A 9,672-nucleotide genomic window follows, 5' to 3' on the forward strand; every position below is an offset into this window, starting at 1 on the left:
GAGTTAAATCCTAGAACCTATGTAAAAATGTGTGTGTTGTGGTGCACACTTGTAACCCCAACACTGGGGAAGCAGACATGGGAGGACCCCTGGGGCTGGCTGGTCAGCCCTTCTAGCCCTCTTTGGTGACTTCCAGGCCAAGGAGAGAGACCCTGTCACAAAGGATGGATCCAAGGCATGGCAGAGAATGACACCCGGGGTTGTCCTCTGGCCTCCACTCACATAATCACACACACACACACACACACACACACACACACACACACACACACACACGTGAATTCATACACATGTGAACACACACAGATAAATAAGTAGATAATTTTATAAGAATCTAGAGTCTGTAGACAGGTAGGTTATAGCAGATGAGAGGAAAAGAGGAAGAAGAGAAGTTTCCCAGGGGAAACTGAGCCATTGTCCTCCTGCAAAGACTATTTAGACAGTCTTTGCTCGAGGGCAGCAACATAAGCTCTTCTGTTGATCTACTCTGCTAGAGGAGTGCTGGTTCAATGAGAAGAGGAATGGCACTGACGGAGGAAGGAGATGAGTCATTTGAAGACTCTGAGGTGGGGCAAGGTCATGTGCAAAGCACTGGGGTTGAGGTTGGGGCAGAGGTGGCAGCTGCCTGCTGCTTGGTTAGGCAAGGCAGGGTGCTCTGCTCACCACAATCTCGACACCCTATGAGCAGAAGAGCTCTGGTGACCCCTGCTCCACTTCCTCCATCTGCCAGGGTTGAGGCTGCCTGTGGTCAAGTGGGGTTTGGGATTCTCAGCCTAGAGACTGAGGAACTGGTCCTCACCTGCCTCACACGTGCAGGTTTGAGGGAAATCCATGGCCTGCCCACCGGGGGCCCAACCACCTGGAACGTCGCCAGGACCTGCCGAGAGAATGCTACAGTCCAGGACTTGGTCTCAAAAATAAGTTTGACCCAAGTGCGTTCACACCAGATCCAGGTGTGCAGACCATGTGATTTGTAGCTCTCTCCACTGCCCTGGAGGAATACGTAGTAGCTGGGCCTGAGGTTTTATAAACAGACGGGTCAGACCTATATTGCTGCAGCTCACAGAATTTCACTGAAGACACGCACATGCATTCTATATCTAGAAGGTTCTTTCTCCACAAACCTCCTTCATGGCTCTTCTTGTCTGCAAGAAACCAAGGCCACACACTTCCTGTAAAAAGCAGAAGTTGTCACTGGGGACTCTTTGGCCTGCTTCCTCCAAATACGCATACTGCCTACCTCCATTTCCTCCACTAGAGAGGACGCCAACCAAGTCCCCACTGCCATGGAGAGTCACCCTTTCTCTGCATCCTCCCACGCCGTATTCCAACCACTCCAGTCTTGTCTGTGTCTCTCTTTGTAAGCGCATCCCTCTCTCTAGGGTCCTTCTTAATAAAGTATGACCAAGCCCAACAACCTTCAAAACCCCACCTTAGACAATGGCACATCTTGTCGAATGGTTGTTGTGTGACGGATTTTTCCTGGGGAGACACAACCAACACACATGATGTCTACCCGCCACAGTTAGGGAGCCCATAGCTGATTAAAGTATAAATGTCACCAAAGTCCACCTTAGTGAACCAATGAGTTTTACTGGGGTTACTGACAGGAACATGAGTGAGGGGTTCCTTACAGGAGCAGAAGTGACTCAAGGGCATCACCAAAGCCCACTCCAGCATGAGTAACATCTCACAAAAGCTGGGAACCTGAGGCTCACTACACAGTCTGCAAGCAGCTCAACAGATTGGACAGAGTCCTTTCTAGGTGGTTCAGTGGATCCTAGTGAATCTTGTTGGCTTCAGAAACTTCCTGAAGCTATTTTGAGTTGTTTGCTTTCCGTCTTAAGGAGCGTCCCTGAAAAACCCAATGTTTCAATCTAGGAGGAAATGGCCATATAGCAGTGACTAATACCCAACAGCAATAACAAGTGATGGCAAGGATGTGAAACAAGCACTTTCATTCATTGCTGGTGGGAAGACAAAACAACACCCCCACTTAGGAGATAGCTTGGTGGTTGCCTATAAAATTGACTATTCATAACATGTGACCTTTCAAATATGCTCCCGAGTGTTCACCTAAGTGAATTAACCACCTTCACCTGTGGGATGGAGGGATGGCTCAGTGGATGAGAGCGCTTGCTGCTCTTGCAGAGGACCTGGCTTGGGTTCCTAAAACCCACACAGTGCCTCACAACCTTCCCAAATCCAGTTCTAGGGGATCGAATACCTGCTTCTGATTTCTGTTGTTATTGCATACAGGTGGTGCACATATATGCATGCAGGCAAAATACACTTATAAAGTAAATAGCTCTAAAAACAATTTAAGCAGATTTTTTAAAACTTAAAAGTGCAATTTTTTTTTTTTCTTTCAAGGGTCAGTTTTGCTGTGCCTAATAAGACTTCCGGCCAACCCAAGGTCACCTGGATGTTCTTTGACATTAGCAGGACTTTTCAGGTTTGCATTTTACATGGAGGTCTATTGCCTACTTTTGAGTTAGTTTTTGTGAAAAAGTGTAAAATCTGTGTCTGGTTTGGCCTTTCTGTATATCTAGTTTGTGTCAGACAGCCTTCTGCCACTGTAACAAATATCCGAGGTAAACAATATAACAAGAGAAAAGGTTTATTTTGGCTTATGCTTTTAGCGGTTGGGCCCATAATTAAGTATCTCCATTGCTCTTGAGTCTGTGGTAAAGTGATAAATCCAGTCAAGAAGTACAAGGAAGTGAAAGAAAAAAAATGAAGTGCTCAGACTCCCACAACCCCCTTCAAGAACACACTATTACCAACCAGGGTCTCCCAACAGGCTCTGCTTCTTAAAGGTTCCATGACTTTCCAGGAGAACCGAGATGGTAACCAAAGCATTAACACATGCACCCTGGGATACATCGTTCAACCTGCGGTAGTGCTGTTGGCTGGAAAGACCATCTTCCTACCGTTGTGTAAACGGCCACAAGCATGTATTTCTGTGGTTCTTGCACGAGGCTTCCCGTGTAACTGATCTATTTAACTTAAAAATGAGATTGAATGGTTTTGGCTTTTTGTTATGGTTAGTACAATGATAATTTCCCCCTAAGGGCATAAATAGAAATTTCAACAACAACAAATACATATATATACATGTATGTATGTGTGTATGTGTGTGTGTGTGTGTGTGTGTGTGTGTGTGTGTGTGTGTGTGTGTGTATGTATGTCGTTATACTTGATTCCTGTGCCCTCATTGTCCTCCCCGGCCGGCCCGCCCCTTGCTCTCCCCTTCTTCTTCCCAAACACCCCGCATTCTGCTTCCATGACTTGACTATTCAATATCCTCTCTGGCTCTCCATTGCTCTTTGGTCTCTTCCTCTCCTCTCAGAGTCTTCTTTCCACTCTCATTGCCTATGTGTAAACTTACATATTTACATATATTTGAATCTACATTCCTCATACGAAAGAAACATATTATTGGTCTGGGTTTGGTTTATTTTGCTGAGTGAAATGATCCCCGGACCCACTCGTTTTCTGCAATATTTCTGTTTTTTTAATGCGCATGTTTATATGAGTGGGCACGCGCAACACACAGTTTTGTGTCATCTTTACCCCACTTGCCTGGGCTGTTTCTGCACCTTCTTTGAAGCTGCAGCTGAAAAATCTTTTCAGTGCTAAGTGTCCTTTGTAGAGAACTGAGCTCCCAGACAAGAGCCTTCCAATTTTCTAGGGCCGGTAGGAACCCTGCCGGGAGTAACACAGGAGGCAGGGCTGTGGCACCTCCTCACAATCAGCCCACGAAGGAAGAGGGGCTCAGCAAAGGGCATGTTTGCTCGGGGATGACATGTTCTCTACACTGAGTATGGGGCCCCCACCCCCTGCCCCCTAATATCCTTGCACTTGGTAGGTAGGGGCAGGGAGATCTCAAGTTTCAAGCCGGTTGGATACATAACGATATCTTGCCTTTAAAGGAACAAAAATTATAGCAAAAACAAACAAACAAACAAACAACAACAACAACAAAAAACCAAACCCTCTGCAGAAACCATGAACTACCGTCTCTTTCCTCAAAGACCTGAAAGTGAGATTCAACGCTCAAAATGGGCTGAAAGCACAGCCGAGCCCCTCACGCCTTGTCTCGGTATCCATTAACATTTCCACCTTGGCAATGTTCATGTTTAGACTGTGCACACATTACTCAAAGCTGCCTCATATTCTATTTTGGAAGACAAAGGATGTCAATAATTGTTTCTCCTTACTCTAAACTCGTTTGGTCTAGGGGGGGCGGGGGGGGTGAGGGTGGGAAGGCCACTAGGGAACATTGAGCAAAGGCCCAGGGAGAAGCAGGAGATGGGTTACGGTATTCATAATTTCTGCTTATATCCTGAGGGGAAAATTACAATCAGAGGTGCTTATAAAAACAAGTAACTGCACCGGACCCACGAGGGGAGGGAGAATGTGAGTTAATGCTGTGCCCTCATTGATTGATTGATGTATCCATCCTAGGGCCTAGCCCATGGTCCTCAAGTGCTCGGACACTCGGTTGCACCCCAGCCCTCTCTTCCTTTGTATTCGGAGTCAGAGCGTCCCTACATTGCCCAGGCTGGCCTTGACTTTGCTCTGTATCCCACATAGGCACTGAATTTGAGATCTTCCTGCCTTGGTCTTCCTACGCCCGCATCACCAGGCCTGGCATCCAACACATTTATATCGAATTAGTTCTAACAGGCACTAACCTAGGCCCCTGAGGAGGCCGCAATAAACAAAACAGCGCCCCCAAATCTTTAACCTCTAGCTCCCTAGACGGCTCTCGAAGCGGGTGGGGTTGCAACCCGATCTGACCGCGTGGTCCGGGCCTCGCTCCGCCCCCGGCCCCGCCTCCCGCCTCCCACCTCCCGCCTCTAGGCTGGGTTCCATCCAGAAAGCCTCTGGCTAAGGAGGGAACCCGCGGCCTCCTGGCCTGCGCTGGTCTTGCTTCCAGATCTGGGGAAGCCCGGCGGCGAGCCGTGACGCTCCTTGTCGCTGAGCACCGGGCACCGCCCGCCGTCCCTCTGGCTTTCGGCCTGGGTCGGCTTCGGCCTACAGCCACTGCTCGCCAGCCGTGAGCATCCGTGCCTGGCGCCCAGAGCAGCTCGGAGGTGGCCCCAGGGACATCTCCGAGGGGATCTTCGAGACGCAGCTGCCCAGGTACTGCGGGGGATTGCGGGAACGTGGGTGGGGACCGCCGGCTTCGCGAATAGTGGAGCAAAGGCCGCCTCTCTGCAGCCAGCTCCGGGAATACTCTTTTCATTTCTCCTCCTCGGAACTCCGCCTCTTCCTGCCTTTCTGGAGACTCTGGCTCCTGTGACCCCGCACCCCAGAGCTTGCGTCCCCGAGGACTCCCGGGGACCCCGCGTTGTCGCAGGGCGGTCCCCACGCACCGGCTCTCCCTCCCAGCATGGGCGCTTTCCTTTGTTCGCTCCCGCGGTTAACTCTGGGGTTTTGTGGGCTCCCCATCTGCCTTCACCCGACTCGCGTCGCCTCCCCGAGAGCACATGGGGACACCCCAACACTAGCCACTACCAGACCCTAGAGGGTCGGCGCTCCTCAGGATCCACTCCGCCTTGCCCAGCTGGTACCGTCTTCCGCCTCTGGACCCCATTCTGTGGTCTGACACCCCCATCACCACCACTGCGCACCCCTCACCAGAAGCCCTAGAATCTTTTGTTCACGAGTTCAAGAGGTCACCACTGGGCAGCAGATCCTGGAGTACCCTGAATCCTGACTGAGGCACCCCTGGGAAAGTGGGAGGTCTAGGATTAGGGGTCGTGACCACAGGGACTGGATATTGGAAAAGGCACTGGGTTTATTGGTAGCTTGCATTTCTACTCCAGGCAAGACACTAGTTGCATGCGGTGAACAGTTGGCTCCATCGACACATTTATTTGGCTAACATGGCTTTGTTAGGAAAACTTTTGATAACCTATGAACTTTCGCGTTTCAATGTTTGTTTGATGTCCTTGTTTTGTTTGATAAGAGATCTTAGTAAATAGCCTGAGTCTAAGAAAGGTGCCGGGACCCCACTGTCCCTGTCCCTTGCCTGCCAGTCCTGTGCAGCCTTGAGAAACTAAGGAGGTGGGGGTGGTGGTAGCGAGGTAACAGGTCACACCAAACTGGCTTCATCAAATTCACCAACACACAAGCGATTTGGGCACGTCTAATGAGGTTTCTTCAGTTGGTCTCAGGAAGTGGCTGCTGTTCAAAAGTGTTTTTCAGTTTTAAGTCATTAAAAGAAAAACCCGGATGTGACTCTTTATTCTAAAATGCCGCCCCGCCCCCCCCGCAACTCCCCTCAGTCCCCGTATGTATTAAACATTAGAAAGGAGCTGAAGGTGTAAGTTGGCAGACCTGGCTTGGATTTAAGGGGATACCGTTTTAGTTAATTAGTTAATGTTAACTTAAAGAAGACGACTGTGAGGTTTGGCTTGAGTTACTTAACAAAGTGTGTGATGACCTGTCTAGAGGAAAACTCAGGGGACCTTAGGCCAAGAAGTGCTGGTTTACAGTTGAGGGTGGTGGCGGCAGTGGTGGCCTCTTCATCACAGCCAGGCATGGTGGTCCACCATGTAACCTGTAATGTCACTCAACACCCAGGAGGCTAAGGCAAACAGGTTTTGTGTTGGAGGCGGGTGTAAGCCTCATGGTGAGATCTTACCTCAAAAAAGAAAAGAATACTCACAAAAAACTAGACCACTCCCAAATCCCCAAATGTGCATTCTGTCACTCCCAAGTGCCCACAAATAGCCCCACTGGACTCATTTTCCTGCTCCATCTCTAGACCTTTTCACTGTTGAAGAGTCAGTGACACAAATATATTCTTTGATTATTGGTCTTCATAATTTTTAAAAAGATTTGTTTATTATTATGTATCTAGTGCTCTGCTATGCAGTACACCTGCAGGCCAGAAGAGGGCATCAGATCTCATTATAGATGGTTGTGAGCCACCATGTGGTTGCTGGGAATTGAACTTAGGACCGCTGGAAGAGCAGTCAGTGCTCTGGAGTGAGCCATCTCTCCAGTCCCATATTTTAAATTTTTATTTGTTTATTATAATTTATTCACATTACATCTCGATTGTTATCCCCTCACTCTTATCTTCCAGTTCCCACCCTCCCTCCCTCTTCCACCCTATTCCCCTCCCCTAGGCCTCTGATGGGGGAGGCAGAGGGGAAATCCTCCCCCCACCATCTGATCACAGTCCATCAGGTCTCATTAGGGTAGCCTGCATCTGCTTCCTCTGTGTGTCCACAAGGCCGCCCCCCCCCCCAAGGGGCAGTGATAAATCGCAAGCACCAGAGTTCATCTCAGAGGCAGTCCCCTCTCTCCCCTCTCTTCCCGCTCCCCATACACTTGGAACATGAGCTGTCCGTCAGCTACATCTGAAAGGGGGTCTAGGTACTCTGTATGCATTGTCCTTGGTTGGTGCATCAGTTTGTGCAGGGCCCCTGGGTCCAGATCGCTGGCCTTGGTGGTCTCCGTATGGGGCTCCTGACCCCTCCTGGTCCTTCTATCTCACACACACACACACACACACACACACACACACACACACACACACACACTTGCATACAACTCTAAGCCCTCCTCCCTAATATATGTTCCAAACCCTTGCTGGGTGGAGTTTCTCAGAGGACATCTATGTTGGGCTAATATCTGTTTATGAGAAAGTATATACCATGTGTGCTTTCTGGGTCTGGGTTACCTCACTCGGGACGAACTTTTCTAGTTCCACCCATTTGCCTGCAAATGCCAAGATTTCCTTGTCTGAATAGTATTCCATTGTAAATGTACCACAGTTTCTTTGCCCTTCTTCAGTTGGTGGACATCTAGATTGTATCTAGATTCTGGCTATTATGAAGAAAGCTGCTATGAACATAGCTGAGCAAATGTCCTTGTTGTATGGTGGAGCATCTTTTGGGTATATGCCCAGGAGCGGAATAGCTAGGTCCTGAGGTAGCACTATTCCCAATTTTCTGAAAAAGCACCAGAATAATTTCCAAAGTGGTTGTACAACTTTGCACTCCCACCAGCAATGGAGGAGTGTTCCCCTTTCCCCACATCCTCCCCAGCATGTGGTGTCACTTGAGTTTTTGATCTTAGCCATTCTGATAGGTATAAGGTGGAATCTCAGAGTTGTTTTGATTTGCATTTACTTGATGACTAAGGACGTTAACATTTCTTCAAGTGTTTCTTAGCCATTCGATATTCCTCTGTTGAGAATTCTCTGTTTAGCTCTGTACCCAAGTCTTTAATAGGATTATTTGGTTTGGTGGTGTTTAATTTCTTGAGTTCTTTATATATTTTGGATATTAACCCTTTGTCAGATGTAGGGTTGGTGAAGATCTTTTCCTAGTCTGTAGGTTGTCACATTGTTCTGTTGACAGTGTCCTTTGCCTTACAGAAGCTTTTCCATTTCGTGAGGTCCCATTTATTAATTGTTGATCTTAGAGCCTGAGCTGTTGGTGTTCTGTTCAGGAAATTGTCTCCTGTGCCAGTGAGTTCAACACTCTTTCCCACTTTTTCTTCTAACAGATTTAGTGTATCTGGTTTTATGTTGAGGTCTTTAATCCACTTGGAGTTTAGTTTTTGTGCAGGGTGATAAAAATGGATCCATTTGTGTTTTTCTACATGTAGCCATCCAGTTAGTACACCACTGTTTGTTGAAGATGCTATCCTTTTTCCATTGTATAGCTTTGGCTTTGTTGTCAAAAATCAGGTATCCACAGGTGTGTGGGTTGGTCTTCATATTTTATCTTACCTAACACCCAAATTAAAGTGCTATTGATTTTAAGAGGTACCTTAGGGCTGGAGAGATAGCTTAGAGGTTAAGAGCACTGCCTGCTCTTCCAGAGGTCCTGAGTTCAATTCCCAGCAACCACATGGTGGCTCACAACCATCTACAATGAGATCTGGTGCCCTCTTCTGGTGTTTAGGTGTACATGCAGGCAAAGCACTGTATACATAATCATAAATAAATAAGTCTTAAGAAAAAAAAAAAAAGAGGTACCTTAAAGTATGTAACCGAGTGAGAAGTGTCCATGCTGTCATGCCTGCTTCCAGATGCCAAACGTGTATCCTGTCATGTATGAAGTCACCATTGTGCTGGCACAGAGCCTGTGTTTCATCAGCACTTTTATCTACAGCTGCCATGACTGCAGGCCATGCCAGGGTCCATATTGATCACGTACGACCTGTTTTCATGTCATCTCCCACAAACAAACCAGTGTGGGCTGGCTTTGAATGAGGTAGACCCCATAGGCTCGGCTGTTTCTGTGGTTATCGGCCCCTGTCCTCCCCCCCCACCCACCCCCTTTAGTTGATGAGCTGCCAGAGAAGGGTCAGGAGGTATAGCACTATTGGAGGTGTGTCATGGGAATGGGCTTTGAGGTTTCAAAGGCTGGCGGTCTCTCTCTCTCTCTCCTCTCTCCTCTCCTCCTCTCTACCTCTACTTCTATCTCTCCTCCTCTCTCTCCTCTCTCTCTATCTCCTCTCTCTCTCTCCTCTCTCTTCTCTCTCTCTATCCTCTCTCCTCTCCTCTTGCTCTCTAATCTCTCTCTCTCGCATTCCTCCTCCTCCTCTGCTCCCTATCTCTCTCTCTTCTCTCTACCTCTCTCTCTCTACTTCCTCTCTCTTCCATCTCCCTCCGCCTCTCCCTCTCGCTCTCTCGTC

At 48.3% G+C, this 9,672-nt stretch overlaps 1 protein-coding gene across 1 annotated transcript in view; it reads left to right on the forward strand.

Annotated features, from left to right (window-relative positions):
- Positions 1-4,868: 4,868 nt before the first annotated feature.
- Positions 4,869-9,672, forward strand: part of Ifnar2 (interferon alpha and beta receptor subunit 2) — a 29,042-nt gene continuing 24,238 nt past the window's right edge. The window contains exon 1 of the mRNA XM_051150246.1: positions 4,869-5,151. The gene's annotated coding sequence lies outside the window, so the exon portion shown is untranslated. The remainder of the gene's footprint in view (positions 5,152-9,672) is intronic.

The sequence above is a fragment of the Acomys russatus genome, chromosome 8, assembly GCF_903995435.1.
Source record: "Acomys russatus chromosome 8, mAcoRus1.1, whole genome shotgun sequence".
Taxonomy (NCBI): Eukaryota; Metazoa; Chordata; class Mammalia; order Rodentia; family Muridae; genus Acomys; species Acomys russatus.